The sequence below is a fragment of the Dipodomys ordii genome, unplaced genomic scaffold, assembly GCF_000151885.1.
Source record: "Dipodomys ordii isolate 6190 unplaced genomic scaffold, Dord_2.0 Scaffold342, whole genome shotgun sequence".
Lineage (NCBI taxonomy): Eukaryota > Metazoa > Chordata > Mammalia > Rodentia > Heteromyidae > Dipodomys > Dipodomys ordii.
In genome coordinates this window covers 73,222-89,138 of record NW_012267558.1, presented here as the reverse complement: position 1 = coordinate 89,138, position 15,917 = coordinate 73,222, and positions in this window count along the sequence as shown.

The window sequence follows — 15,917 nt, the reverse complement described above, 5'->3', positions numbered from 1 at the left end:
TACCATATTTTCTTGATCCATTCATCTACTGAGGGGCATCTGAGTTGGTTTATTGTCACCTCTCTGCCAAATTACATGGTTATCACTGCCCTCCAACCCACCTGTTCCCTCTTTACTCACAATGGAACAGGCTAGTCTTACCCTTTCTCCAACTCATCATCCACTTTAAGATTTTGCACAGAATCTGCCTTCTTCTTAACAGCAATCTTCAAATGATAGAGATGCCTAGTATTGCCTTTGTTTTCTGGCTTGGTTTTCACTATCTTCTTTGTTGAATAAGCATTTAATTAATATTCAAGTGAGATGAACAAGACAAAGGATTGTGGTTCATTTCACTTTCATCTTTTGCCAATGCTAATATATCCCAACATACATTACAGATAGATCACCAATTCTTTTCTCAACACATGATAGCCAATATTATTTTAAAATGTCTTAAAACTTAAGTGCAAATTGTGAAAATGAATCAATGAGATGAAAACACTGGGGAAACCTCAGGCCATGAGAGCCAGGAGCTTTTGGACAAAAGTTCAACAGCATAAGAAACAAAGGCCAAATTAGAACAATAAGGTTGCCTAAAGTACAAATTTCTGCACAGCAATGTCATCATTTGTGCTGAATGACTCTACAGAATTATAAATTGTGTGCTTGTGTGTCTGTGTGTTTATGTCAAAAGATTCACCTTACAAGGATTGATATCAAGAATATTTGTGGAACTGCAAATCTAAAATAGCAAAACAAAAACTCCAGGAGCATCCTTTGTGCAGCCAAGGCCAGAAGGGCAGGTGCAGCTGGGCTGCCTGCTGGAAATGCAGCCAGCAGAGGCAGATTGGCTCAACTCCAAATGCAAGCTTAAGAAAGTGCCATGAGCTTCTGGTGACTAATTGCTTAGGCTTGTCCAGATGCACTGGGGTAGAGCAGGCAAAGACCCCTAGTGCCAGGTATGAGTAGCTAGCAATAGGCAAGGGAAACTTGGGGGATTATAGTACTGTTCCTCCAAAGTACTCCCTGAGCAGTGAGTTGTTATGCATGGCTCTGTCAAGGACTTTAGGGGTGATGTTCCTCTGTCTGTTGTACTGAGCTTCATGGTCTGCTATGTCAAGTAAAGTACAAGTAAGCAGAGGCACTGAACGCCAGATTAGGGGATTAGTGTTGCCCCATCTCCCCACCCCGCCGATGATGCTTCACTTTATAGACTGAAAAAATGAGATCAACTTTTGTAGTGGGAAAGTGGGCCTGCTTCCCGGAATGAGAAGTTCCTCCAGCTTTTCTCTGAGGCCTCCTACACATGCTGCCAGTGGGTGAAATGTCTCCCTCCAAGTGACTCAAAAGGCTCTATTCTCTGCCTACCTGGATGTTGGTGAAGGCTGGCTGGTCCAGTAATGGCTCCGGCTTTGGTTACTAGATATCCTAGAGATCACCATCATTGGTCAGGGGTGAACTTCTTAGTGTGTACTGAGATGATGTCACAGCTAGAAGACGTCCACTGTGGGAATTGCCCTTAATCCAGCTATGGCCAAGTCTGATTCCTCTTGGCAAACAAAACTCTGTCACTTTCTGTAGCACTGTTGGAAAGAAAAAAGATTAAAGGAGAATGGGACTGACTCTGTGACATCAAGTAAGTTCAGTGTACCCTGCGAAGTTCCCAAGCTGCTAGTTTCAAAGTACATTCACTACACCCAAAAGAAACCCCCATACATCTTATGCAGTCTCTCCAGGCAATCCACCACACCATACACAAACACACACACACACACACACACACACACACACACACACAGCCCACTGGTAGCTACTATTCTCATACCTGCCTTAGAGTATTGGCTGCACATTTCCTATATAAGGAATCATACAATAAACATTTGTCATTTTGTGTATGCCTACTTTCACTTAGAATCACAGATTCATTATGATTCATTCAGGTGATATGGGTTCATTTTTTTCATCTATGTTGCAGTACATACCAAAGTTTCATTTGTTTTCATAAATGAGTAATATTTCATTGTATGTGCTTACCCCATGTTTTTTGCAACTGAGATTGAGAGCTTAATGTCACTTCGTGCTCTAATATTTCCCACATGGTGCTATTTGATTCCATTCCTTCAGTTACAGCTTTTTGCTAGCTAATTTTCAGTAATAATCTCTAGGACTTTTCTGCCTGGGCTGACTTTGAACTGTAACTCTCAGATCTCAACCTGCTGAGTACATTGGGTTACAAGCATGAGTTACAGGCCAGACCACATTTTTGTATACCTTCATGGGTTGATGGGCAGATTGGAGATTTACACGTTTTAGTTATTGCTAGTAGTGTTCCCCTGAGCATTCCTGTATTACTTTTGATTGGAGCATGCATTTTCAGTTCTTTGTTGTATAGCTAGGAGAGGAATTCCTGGGTCATATGGCAAATATATATTTAACATACTGATTATTATTTGAATATTGATTTCCATTGTAGTTGTAGCCTTTTGCATTCCCAACTGCAATGAACTGTGTCTTTATTTCTGAACACTCTTCTACTGATACCTCAATCCATGACTGCACTCCAATCTCCAGTATCTTTACTCTCACTCTTTTCTCCCTGTCATCTTACCTTGCAGAAGTGAAGATGGTCAATTCTCCCATACAATTTTAAAATCAAGTACCCTTACTTTGAAGGATTTCTTTCTCCTAGTTATCATTGTCACTGTACTAAAATGATCTATCTCATTGAAAAGCAATTTAACCAGGGCCTCTCTTGACTGCATTCTTAGATACTTTCTACTCATTTGCTCAGATTTGCCACAGAAGATTCTCCAAGAGGCCATAATTTGAGGGACAGAGACAGGGAAGCAGACAAGGTGATCACAACTTTCAAGATGCCTACATTCATGTCAGTCATCCACACAGCTTTAAATATGGTACTCCAGCCCTTGACAGGTATAAGATATAACTAATCCTCTTCAGAACCTAAGTCAGCTTTTTCCTTTGCTACATTCACAGAATTAATTCTCCAGACTTTGGTTGGGAATTGAGGAGATATTCACATATTATTAGTGACTGCAAGATAATGGCTCAGGATGAATCTACTTAAATATTTTACAAACAGCTTAACTGTTTTAGTACCCAAGCACCTTCACTTAGACTTGCAGCATTAACTTTTTTACCCAAGGAAGATTTTATGATTTGTTATAATTCAAATTAATTTTTGTTGTACTCCCAAATAAAGTGTGAACACTCAACATATGTGTCTTTCTCGGCTCTTCTTTTCTTTTCTTTCTTTTTTTTTTTTTTGATCGGTTGTGGGCCTTGAACTCTGGTCCTGGGCCCTGTCCCTCAGCTCTTCAGCGCTCTACCACTCATGCCACAGAGCCACTTCTGGTTTTCTGGTGGTTTGTTGGAGATTAGAGTCTCACAGTCTTTCCTGCCCAGGCTGGCTTTGAACCGCCATCCTCATATCTCAGCCTCCTGAATATCTAGGATTACAGGCATGAGCCACCAATGCCAGACCCTTCATGGATCATTTGTCAGTGGGCAGTCACCCATCTAGTATCTGTCAACTAAACACAAGTTTCTACTTTCTTCCTTATGCTTCCAATCTTTTCAAAATTCATTTTATTGGAGATTCAGGTGTTGTTTCAGGAAGTCATATAGGTAGAAGTGCAAGTATGTGTCCCATCTTAACAATACATACTTGTAGACACGGGTGTTTGCTTGTCTCTCTCCTTCAGCATGTATATCTTTGTTTCTAATCCAATCTCCCTAAAACTTCCCAGACCTAGCTTTTCTCATCAGACTTTGACTATTTTGTTCTTTTCTTTTTCTTTTTTTTTTGTGTATGTGAAAATGCTGTACATAGGGGTTACAATTACATGGGCAAGGTAATGAGTACATTTCTTATCAAGCATTGTTGCCTTCTCCTTTGTTTCCCCTTCTCATCCCTTCCCTCCCCCCCTATACCCCACCCCCGGCCAAAGTTGTAAAGTTCATTTTTTGACATAACGTCTTTTATATTTCAATCCACAAATTACCAAGTTTTTATCTACAAGCGCTCAGGCTTTGATGTTCAATAATCTTGTAAATCCTATACTTCACCACTGATTGCCTTTGTTAACCCATAACATTGCCACATCCCTTTCCAGCTATGCCTGTCATACTTTTATTGCTTTTGTCTGACCATACTGCTGATTTTTGTCAAACATTCAGTATAACCCCAATCCATGCTCTTCCCTCTAATAATGATGATATTTTCAACAATGTTAATTAGTATACACTGAGTGCTTATGATATCCTGACACTGTTGCCAATGCTTGTATGTATGATTAACTTTCATTCTTCATGAGTTTTTACCAAGTATCTGTCATTCATTGCATATGAAAAAGCAGAAAGACTCCAGGAAGAAGTAGAACCTCCCAAAATCCATCAGGCTAAATGGAAGAGGCAAATAAAATTCAAGGCCAAATCATTCCAAGTTTTTGTTGTTTATGTTTAGAAGGGAAGATGATCCTGAGTACCTGCATTGGAATGAGCAGATTCTTCCAAAATGTATACTGTGGAGAAAGAAAACTCTAACAAGATAGGTTTAATATCTTTCATAAATTTTGACATCATTAAGATCAAGGAGATCAAGGGAAGCTCCATCACCTGCAGTGATGACCTGGATATTCAGGATTGTGGAAGTAAGGCCAGAGACTACAGATTATCTGAGAAAACTCAAGAAATCTGGCCACAGGTAAGGAAGTTGCCAAATATGTAACAATATGGATTATAGCAAGTTATTCACCATGATGATGAAAATTGAATTTGCCTTTTGAGAAAATGTGTGTGTGTTTGTGTGTGTGTGTGTATGTTCCAATGACAGTGGGGCATGTAAGGAAAAGTGCAATTTTTGAGAATGGAGGGAGGTCAATCTTCTGGATTTGGGTGTCCAATCACCCAGTATTTGGTCAGTGAACCAGGCGTGAAAAACTACAATTATCCTTTTTGTCCTATAGGAAAAGAAATAAAATATTACTGTTTTTTTTGTATGTGCATAGAGGGATATATAACTAGTTAGACAGAGATATTATATGTGTGGTGGTGGCATGCTCCTCTAAATCAACACACAAAGTCTTTGCCTTGATGGTAACTATTTCTTACTGGTGTGCAACTAAAGGCCCCCAGAAGGTCCAAGAAATCTTTCTACTAAAAACACCAATATTATTCTGATGCACTCAATAATGCTGTATAATATTCCAAAATTAATACTGATTTGGCTACTTTCTTGCTTATAAAACTTGTAATGGGTTAGTTTTTCAGCAAGTGATACAGGGAGTTCACCAATTAAGGAATAATTGTATTATTCTATTGTATGTTAACAGTATATCCTTGTGCAGTTATAAGAAATAATGCAAATAGATCTTGGGTAAAATTTTAGTTTCTCTTTCCAGTGATCAAAAAACATTTTCAGATTCAAACTTGTTGGTTGTCTATATAACCCTGATAATCACTGAATATTTTTACTCTCTACACACTGATTAATACAACAATGAAAGGAAAACAAAGCCCAATTACATAAATGAATCATTGACAATCTCTACAAAGATGCCACAACCTACATAGGACTTGTAAATTTGACAATGAAAAATACTAACCCCAGTAGCATTTAAGAAAAGCAAGAAGTATTTCCCTGGAAGGGTGTAAAATCAGATTGAACTCAATTGAATCTCAAGCTGTGTAAACAAAAGCTTTCGAACACTGAATCCAGATAAAGGTTCAGACGTCATGTTGAAAATTAAGAAAAATTATCGACTCCTTTCCACATGACAGAATGGACCAAGATAGAGATATAAAACATATTCCCTGGGATAGACAAAAAGATCCCAATACATAGAATATCAGAATGAAAATAGTCACTCAGATATTCCAATAAAAAAGCATTGGTATGTAAGCAGTAATAAATAAGTTAATTAAAAATTATATATATATATTTATAATGGTGGATTCACCTATTTTATAACTGAATGTCATTTTCACTTGTTTTTATCGTTCTATTTATACTTTGACTTCCACATATGTTTAATACTTAGTCTAAATTATTCCTACTCCTGGGGATTTGTAGCTATCTGGGTTGTGCATCATTTCAGATTACCACCTCTCTCAAGATTCTAAATTGTTGCCTTAATCTTTATGCATATCTTATTTAAAAACAAGTAGTGGACTATCTCATAATTTACCCTTTATACATAATGTGCCTTACATTTTTAATTTTATATAATTTAGTATTCATTTTCAATTTATACATCTACATTCTCTAATACCTACAACTTTATATGTATCACTTGTATGATTTTTGTATTAAATATTACAGTGCTTAGTTAACTACTTCTGGATTTTTTCCCATTTTTTTCCACTTTAATTGCTATACTCTATTTCTCAATATTCTTTTATACAGAATTGTTATTCTATTATTTTATCATTTACTTTTACCTCTTCTATTACATAGTTTAAGCCGTAATATTTATTTATCCTACTTTACTTTGTTCTGTATTAAAATTGCATCTACCATTTGTGTCATCACTAACACTATAATCTAAGCCTGTTCTGGCCCGTGGGACTATATGGATCTCTTTCTTGGCTATTTCATTGTGAGTTCAGAATCTTCCTGAAAATTCCACATTCCTATGGCAGTCTTTGTCTATATACTGATGAAAAATTATGACAATGTCCTGAAAATATTTTTCTCAGGAGTTTTCATCCACATACTGCTGAAAATTATGTCTATGCAGCTGTTTATATTTATATTTTTTGTGCCGGTCCTGCGGGCACAAAACTATCCCTCAGTCTCATTTGCTCAAGGCTAGTACTCTACTATTACTTCTGGCTTTTTTGATAGATTATTAGACATAAAAGTGTCTCCTGGCCTTTCCTGCTCAGGTTGGCTTCGTTCCACAATCCTCACAATTCAGACTCTTGAGTAGGTAAGATTATAGGCATTAGCCACTGGTGCCCAGCTGCATTGTTTTGTAATATATTTCTTCCTATTCTTTATTTTTTGAGACTTTAAGTTCATCATTGAATTTTGAAAATTCCAGATTATTTCTACTAATCCAGACACATTTAGCAAGCTCTATTAAAGTACTTTTTTCATGAACTTCCACAATTCCTATGACTTCAACTAAAGTACAAAACCGTTAAAGGCAAACTGTCCTCAAAAATTATGTGTGTTTTTCTGATAAACAATTTCTGGATGGAAATTAGATAGGAGTGGACAGCATCCCTATCAATCATCTTAGTAACAACCAATCACAGTCAATTAAGGTAGGGCCACCGACTGCTATAAAAGGATCACGTTCCTGGTTGTTGCCGCCATTTTGTCCTCGGGTCTCAGCAGATGTGCAGAGGTCCCCTTCCTTAGATCGGTGGAGAATCTTCTAGAAACTTCCGTAAGTTTAATTTTTATGTTTGTTATTGTTTTATTCTAATGTATATGCTGTGTTTCTTATGGATAACTATGGAAAATAATAATTTAGTCTTATATTTAAGTGGTATATTGTTAACAGTCAGGAGTACGTTTAGTTTTTTATGCCATGTTTGGTCAGTGTCGTGTTGTATAAAATTCTTTGGAGTTTTATTTGTGTCATTGTTTGCTATGGTCATTTCTGCATGTGATTTTGTACTTTTGTGTTGTTTAAACTTAAAAACGATAAAATGTACGCCAAGTGCCGGTCGCTCGCCACTGTGATCCTAGCTACTTAGCAATGGGTATGAAGATCATGGTGTGCTGGAAAGATGGCGTAACACTTATCTAAATTTAACCACCAAAAAGCCAGAAGCGAAGGCTTGGCTCAAGTGGTAGAACACTAACCATGAGTAAAAAAAGTCAAGGGACCATGCCCAGGCGATAAGTTCAAGCACTAGCACCAGAAAAAGAAGAAAGAAAACGATAAAACAGACAAAAGTGGAAATGTGGAAAAAATGAAAGTATATTGGAGAAAAGCAAAAGTCTGGTGGAAAAGAATGAAAGTGTAATGGAATAAAGCAGGAATGCAGAAAAAGTGGAAATGTGATGGTGCAAGTCTACAGTCTTGCCACTTGGGGGAGGCTGAGACAGACAGGACAATCAAAGGCTAGAGTCAATGTGAGTCACATTTGCGAGCATCTCAAAAGTGCAGACAGCCCAGTGGCTGCGAGGAAACTGGTTTCTATTTTGTTTCACATCATTGTATGGTTAGTGGGGCCATGTTCTTGTTTAAATCAGTCTCAGCACCAGGGCTCTGTTATTTTCCTTCTGGAAAGGAGAAAAAGTGTACATGGAAACATCTCACAAGGGATTAGGACCAATTAATAGCAGCTTGGCTGTCTTTGAGTGAAGTGTAGTGGGTTTGCTTTTTCTCTCTTTTAAGAATATCATTTGTGGTCTGGGAAGGTGGCTCAGTGGTGCAGTGCTTGCCTTGCATGCATAAGGCCCTGGGTTTGATTCTTCAGCACCACAGAAAAAGCGGGAAGTGGCGCTGTGGCTCAAGTGGTAGACCACTAGCCTTGAGCTGAAGAGCTGAGGGACAGCGCTCAGGCCCAGAGTTCAGGCCCCACGACCGACCCCCCCCCCAAAAAAAGAATACCATTTGTATGATTAAATTTTGTAATGAGCCTTTTAGTATAATAAAGCAAAAAAAAAGAAAACTTTTCTTTTAAATTTGAAAATGTCTTTTGATAGTTCTAAGAATTATCCAATGATGACTTCAAATAGCCTTAACTGTCTTGAAGCTTTTTTGCTTTATTATGTAATATAGTATTTAATAATGTATTTAGCCATACATGGTTCTGTTACTTTTACTGTACTTTTATTTAAAGATGTAATGCATACGGTCAATGTTTATAAGCTCCGTAAATGCTCTAATCCACTTTTTAGGCAATATTAGAAGTAGTTCTGGATTTAAGCTTACAGAAGTATTTTTGGTTGTTTGTTTTTGATTCCTGCCACCCTTTTATCTCCCTGGGCAGTCTATTTCATTGCTATCTAGATTTTTCCTATTTTTGATATCTCATATTAATGATATAACTAGTTATACAAAGAGGATTCACTTTAATGTGTCAGTTTATGCACTTTTGGTAAATTCATGAAAAGAAGTTTCTCACGTCTTGATTGGTTGGAGCACTGATATGCACTTTTTTTTAATCTGGAGAAAATTTCAACATTTTTTAGTCCCTTCCTTTTTAGTGAGTTGTGACTGTGAACCAATAAACATGTTAGCAAAGAATAGTTTGTTTAATTTTATATTTTGTGTCCATCCTCCTGGCATTCAGTTAAGTTTTGTTGCTTATTTCTTTAATTTCTAGGTGAAATTTTACTACACTCTTTCAGAAAAAGAATTAATTTTCTAATTGTGTACATTTTATTTTTTATATTGTATAATTCTACCTATATAATCTGTCCATGTAGATCCTTACGTTACCTTAAAAATAAGCATTTGGAGTACTCTAAATCTACAAATGGAGGATTTAGTCATCTGCCCATTTTCTTAATGTTTGTTGTGTTCTTGATGGTAGGCATTCTGTCTGGGATTAGATAAAACATCAGTATTGTCTTAATTTTCATTATCTTTATGTCTAGGGATGTTGAGCATTTCATGTGTTTCTTTTCTTCTTTTCCTCTCCTCTTCTCCTATATAGTCTTTTAATATGATTTGTTCACTATGCTTAACTATATAAATGATTGTATATACGGGTATGCATATAATTTTGTGTAAGTAAATGATATGTATACCTTTTAGATTGAGCTCCCACATAGGAGTGAAAACATATAATATTTGGGGATTATTTTGTTGTTATTTTATGCTGGTCCTGGCAGTTGAATTCAGGGTCTTAAACTGACACTTACCTTTTTTACTCAAGGAAGTTGCTTTGCTACTTGAGCTACTCCACTCATTGATTTGGTGCTTAGTTTCATATAAGCAACTCACCAACTTTTCTTCCCAGGCTGGCTTTGAACTGCATTCCTCAGATCTCAGCCTGTTTAATAGTTCGGATTACATGCATGAACCACTGGCACCTGCTTAATATTTTGTTTTCTGACCTAGGCTTGTTCCTTCAATTGATGTCCACTAGTTACAACTTAATAAAAAATCAATTGACTGTAACTGTATGGGCTTATTTCTGGGTCTTCCATTCTGTACCATTGGCTACCTGCCTGTATTGTGCCATTGCCTTGCTGTTTTTGTTACTGTGGCTCTGTAGTATAGTTGGAATACAGGTATTGTGTGATACAGCCAGTGTTGCTCTTTTTATTCATGATTACTTTGACTTTTCAAGGTCTTTTGTGCTTCCATATGAATTTTAAGATTCATTTTTCTAATTCTGTGAAGAATATCATAAGCATTTTGATGAAGAATGCATTGAATATGTAGATGGTAGTGCAGTCATTTTCATAAGATTAATTCTGCGGCTCCATGAACATATGCAGTCTGGTTTCCTATTCAGTTTTTTTTCCCCAATGACTTCTATTTTTCATTGCAGGGGCCTTTCTTTGTTGTAGTTAAAATTATTACTAAATATTTGTGAAGCTATTATGAAAGAGATGGTTTTCCTGATTGTGTTGCCATTCTACTCAGTGTTTCCCATTCTGCTACTGATTTTGCTACAACTTTGCCTACCTGAGTTCATGAGATCTAAGTGTTTGCTGGTGTCTCTTTTGGAGTTTCTTATGCATAAAATCTTACCAGCAAATAGGGTAATTTTATTTTTTAATTCCTCATATTCCTTTTGCCTCATTGTTTTGGCTAGGAATTCCAGCACTATATTGAATAAGAGGAGAGAGAGTGGGCATTTTTGTCTCATACCTGACTTTAGAGGAAATGATTTAAGTTTCTCTCCATTTACTACAATGTTGCCTGAAGGTTTGTTGTATATAGCCTATGTTCAGGTATGCTCCTTTTATACATAGTTTTTCATAGCCTTTCTTATGTAAAGATGTTGAAGTGTGTGTGTGTGTGTGTGTATGTGTGCGCGCATGCGCGTGCGTGCGCGCATGTGCCTGTCTGTCTGATTGTGTACCTGTCTGTCTATCTGACAGTTCTGTGGCTTACACTAAGGGGCTGGACCCTGTCCCTGGGTTTTTATCCTCAAAGCTACTGCTCTACCATTTGAGCCACAGCTCCATTTCTGGATTTTTTGGTGGTTAATTGGAGATAAGATTCTCACAAAATTTCTTGCCTGGGCTGGCTTCAAACCATATTCCTCAGATCTGAGCCATCTGAGTACTAGGATTTCAGGAGTGAGCTACTGGTACCCAGCTAAGATGTTGAATTTTATCAGACTTTTCCTGCAAGTGACTTTGTCCTTGCTTCTGTTTATGTGATATATTAGGAAAATTAATTTGCCTACTAGATTTCTTCTTGTATATCTAGATAGAAAGCAATGATCATGAACTTGGCAGGGGTTCTAATACGATTAAATGTATTAAAATGATTAATATCCTCTTGATTCACTCCTTTTATTAATATGTAGTTTCAACTATATTTTTCAGAATCATTTTGTATTAATATAATTTAGGAATTTTGTTATAGATCATCTTTCCTACATATTTCTCCAGAGGACATTGTTTGTGTAAATTGTATTATAAAAATAGGGAGACATTTTTCAGGGCCGATTAGAACAGAAATGGGAAGAATATTCTATTCCTCTCTCAGACTGCCATTTTTGATAAGGCAGATACTTGTGTGAAGAGTATTCTTCCAAAAATGTTTCAAATGCAAATATTTTCTTATTTAATTTTTAAGAGTTAGGATTCCTTCCATAAATTGGTGTTAAACAGATCCTCCTGCCTCATCCTCCCAAATACTCAAACTACATCCTTGGCTCTCCTGGTTTATTCTTTCTTTGGGCTTGAAATATATCTATATCTATCTATATATATGTATATATATATTTATATATACATATATACATGATGATGTCTAAGTAAATTACAGCATGCATATTGATGAGCTATTAGTGATTCAAATATCCTGCTAAAATAGTAAAGAAATTTTAATTACTGTCATTGAATACTGCATATGCCTTTTGTTTCTTTGTAGTTGAAAGAAATAAGGAACTAGAACCTGAGCCTTACAAATCCTGAACTTTAAAGCAAAGCCCAACACTTCAATGATATCTAACTGAAATATAAATCCAGGCATTAGGCTTAAAGGCACTTATACTGAATCCACTTGAAGCATAGAATCCTAAAGAAGCAATATCACAAAGAGTACATAAACAAAAGACAATAAAAATAAGTGTAAGATATATTCCATCATTTGTTAAATATTTATACTCAATATGAAAAGGTAACAGCATTATTTGATGGTTATAGTTTTAAACTGTTAGAATTATTCATGCAGTTGAAAATATTCTAAATGGTATTAATTTCTTCTCATATCTGCTTTAATAATTACTGTATTTCTGATCATTAGTATGACTATTTCAGATAAACCTATATACAATGCTAGGGTACCAAAATCTAATACAGTGACAACTGGAGTTGCAGGAGGAAGAACACACAAAAGAAACAAAAAATCACATAGTACATGAAAAACAACAACAAAATAAACCTCTTGTGTCCATGTCTTAGAGTTCATTTCTCTTAGCATCATCTTATATGGTCATATGTGTATAGCTATTGAGCTATTCTGCTCATCTGCTAATATAATGCTAGACGTATACTATTTATTGCAAATAAGGGAAAGCATGGGACCTATGTTTCTTTGGGTCTGGCTTACTTCACTCAATAATATTTTTTCCGAGTCTTCTCATTTCCATACAAATGCAGTAGTGACATTCTTTCTGATGGAAGCATAGAATTCTCTCTCTCACACACACATACACACACACACACACACACACACTCATATCACATTTTCTTGATCCATTCATCTACTGTGTATATACATTTATCTGAATTAGGGAAGGGAAGGGGAATAACAAAATTGTGAGACAAAGGACAAGTGGGGAACCAATGCAGCAGTGATATTCACAAGAGAATATGCTGGAAATGATTTTTACAACTTGGGGGAGGCGGATTGGAAGAGAGAGGAAAAGTATGAGAAAATGAGGGAAATGGGGTAACTACTTTGACAAGAAATGAACTTATTACCTTTCTCTGCACATCACCTTGACAGTATAAAAAGGAATAAAAAACATGAATAGTTCATGAATTACTTTTGCATATTGAAAAGAATAAATTAATATTTGCAAAATACTTTCTAGAATTTAAAGAATATAACTTAATAGGTAGCATAGTGCTTTTCTCACATTATCTTTCGCTCTACATAATTGTGTACTGTGGGCCCCATCATTCATTTTCAGAAATTCTTTGGGATAGGAAAATAGTATATGTGCCCAACCATAGGTCTAAACATATTTCCAGGGAACAAAATTCCTTGCAGTGGTACTAGGTTGTCCATCCACAGACAAATCCTCAGTTTTACAGGAACTACTTCACAACTTGTGATGGAAAAGTTCTGCACTGGTCAGACTATAGGATCTTTAATGTGAAGAAGTGGAATAGGAGTCAAGTTTTAAGATCATCTAGCCTAATTCAGCACCTCATTGGGTGGTGGGAAGTGAGTTTTCAAAAGGGTCACCCTCCACTCTTGTCCCTTGCGGTATCACTGAAGGTTGTGTTGAAGCCTCTTTCTTAAATCTCTAGAAATCCGAAATACCAACAGTGTCAGTGACACTAGCTGAGAAATGTGTGCTAATTCCCCAATACTCTGTTTCTACAACCTAGTCCTTTAATCAGAAAGGACCATCATTTTGTAATCCTTACTTCTGTTTTCTTGTACACTGTGTGTGACATAGTTACAGATACATTGACATCAACTGTTCTGATTTTAAGGGGGAATGGATTTTACATTTCAACATCAAATTTTGACTTTTGTATTTTAGGAAAGCAAGTAACTGACAATGAAAATATTGATCAGAGTGGATATTAGAAAATAAACATCAAGATTATCAAGGGTGTGGTGTTGCTGCTCCAGTGCCTTTGTATTAGGTATGGAAACATGATTCTAAAGATAATGTAAAAGTGTTAAAGAGTTTTTTGTGCTTTTTAATATATGTTTTAAATATTTTTTTCTCTGTGTGAGTATGTGTGTATGTGGGTGTCAGAATTGTGGCTTGGTCTCAAGGCCGTGTGGTCTTGTATGGCTTTGACCTTCAAGACTGGCAATCTGACATTTGAGCTACACCTCTGCTTCTTGCTAGTTTTTGTGTGCAAATCCTTGAGCTTGAACTCAGGGCTGTGTGAACTTATGTGCTGTGTTCCCGAGTTTTTTTCTAAAGGCTAACACTGCCATTTGAACAATAACTCTACTTCTTGCTTTTTAATAGTTAATTGGAAAAAGAGTATCCTGGACTTTTCTGCCTGGGCAATCTTCAGATCTCAGCCTCCTGAGTAAGGAGGATTTCAAGACATGCACCAGCCTGGCCTCTTCTGACATTTTTTTTTGGTTAATTGGAGATAAGAGTCTCCAATTGAATAAGAGTCTCTCTTGAATTTATTTGCCTGGGCTGGATTCAAATTACTGTCCTCAGATCTCAGTTCCTGTCTATTTGTGATTACAAAAATGTGCCACAACTATTAGAAATGTTTTAGCTGGGCATTTATATCTCATGCTTATAATCCTGGGCTACTTCACAGGCTGATATCTGAGGATCATGGTTCAAATCCAACTTGGGCAGGAAAGTCCACAAGACCCTTGTCTCCAATTAGCCACCAAAAATCCTTGACGTGGAATTGTAGTTCAAGTGATAGAGTGCTAGCCTTTAGCAAAAAAAAAAAAATCTCAGGGAAAGCATCCAGGCTCTGAGCTCAAGTCCCAGTACCAGCACAAAAAAATAGTTTTCATAATGTTCTGCACCTACGGATCAAGTGGGTGATAGGAAGTAGGGTCATGCTGGTCTATCACACACCATTTATTTCATAGGTTTTAAAAATGCCCAATTGAAGTAGTATGGAGGTTATGGTAGTATTCCTTCACATCTTAACTCTTTCAAAGTTTTCCATTTCCTTGGTAGACATGATTAAGACACTAAAGCTCCACTCCCTAATTCTAAAAAGCATACAACTTACTTTTATTCTCAAGCAAATACATGATTGCTCAACTGGTTCCTAAAGGTTATTTCTACAGTTTGGGTTGCTGCTTAATTTTTCAGTGAATTCAAACATTTGAATCCAGATGCAAGCATTTGGAATTGTACACTGAGGCCCTCACCACTCTTGCTCTCTGTCTCTCTGCCTCTTTCTCTGCCTATCCTTCCCTGTCTCTTTCTTTACTGGTCTCTTTTCAACCCTCTCTCCTTTCCTCTGCCTTTGTCTCTTTATTACATACAAAAGAAATATAGACTGGTGAATGGATTGGAGTAAGTTGATCATAACATAATATGTTAATATGTTGAGTGGGTTGAATTTAATTTCTTGTGCAGTAAATGTGCTTTCTTGTCCTTGCTCAGGCCAGTGTCACCGTTGCATATATCAGACAAACAACAAGGCTTGGTTGGTAAGCTCCTCTGTATCTGCTATTGTTTTCCCAGTTTGCTATCCAATGTGTTTGTTTCATATATATCAAGATCCTGAGTTGCAATTTGATTTTATTTTTGCTGCTATTTTACTAAATATATATATATATATATAGAATTTCATACCAATTTCATTTCATTGGGAGACCTAATATCAGAGAAGACGATCTTGTAAGCAAGATTTGTATTTTCTCTATAAAAATTCAATTCTGGAATGTTTTATTGTAGTTTAGGTAATGATAATTCATCATGTGATAAGTGGAGTATGCATGCTAATCACAGATAATGCACCATTTCTACAGAGAAGTATGTTTATGTGTGTGTGAGAGCGCACACACGCGCATGTGTGCCAGTCCTAGGCCTGGGCACAGTCTCTGAGCTTTTGTGCTCAAGGCTAGTGCTCTACC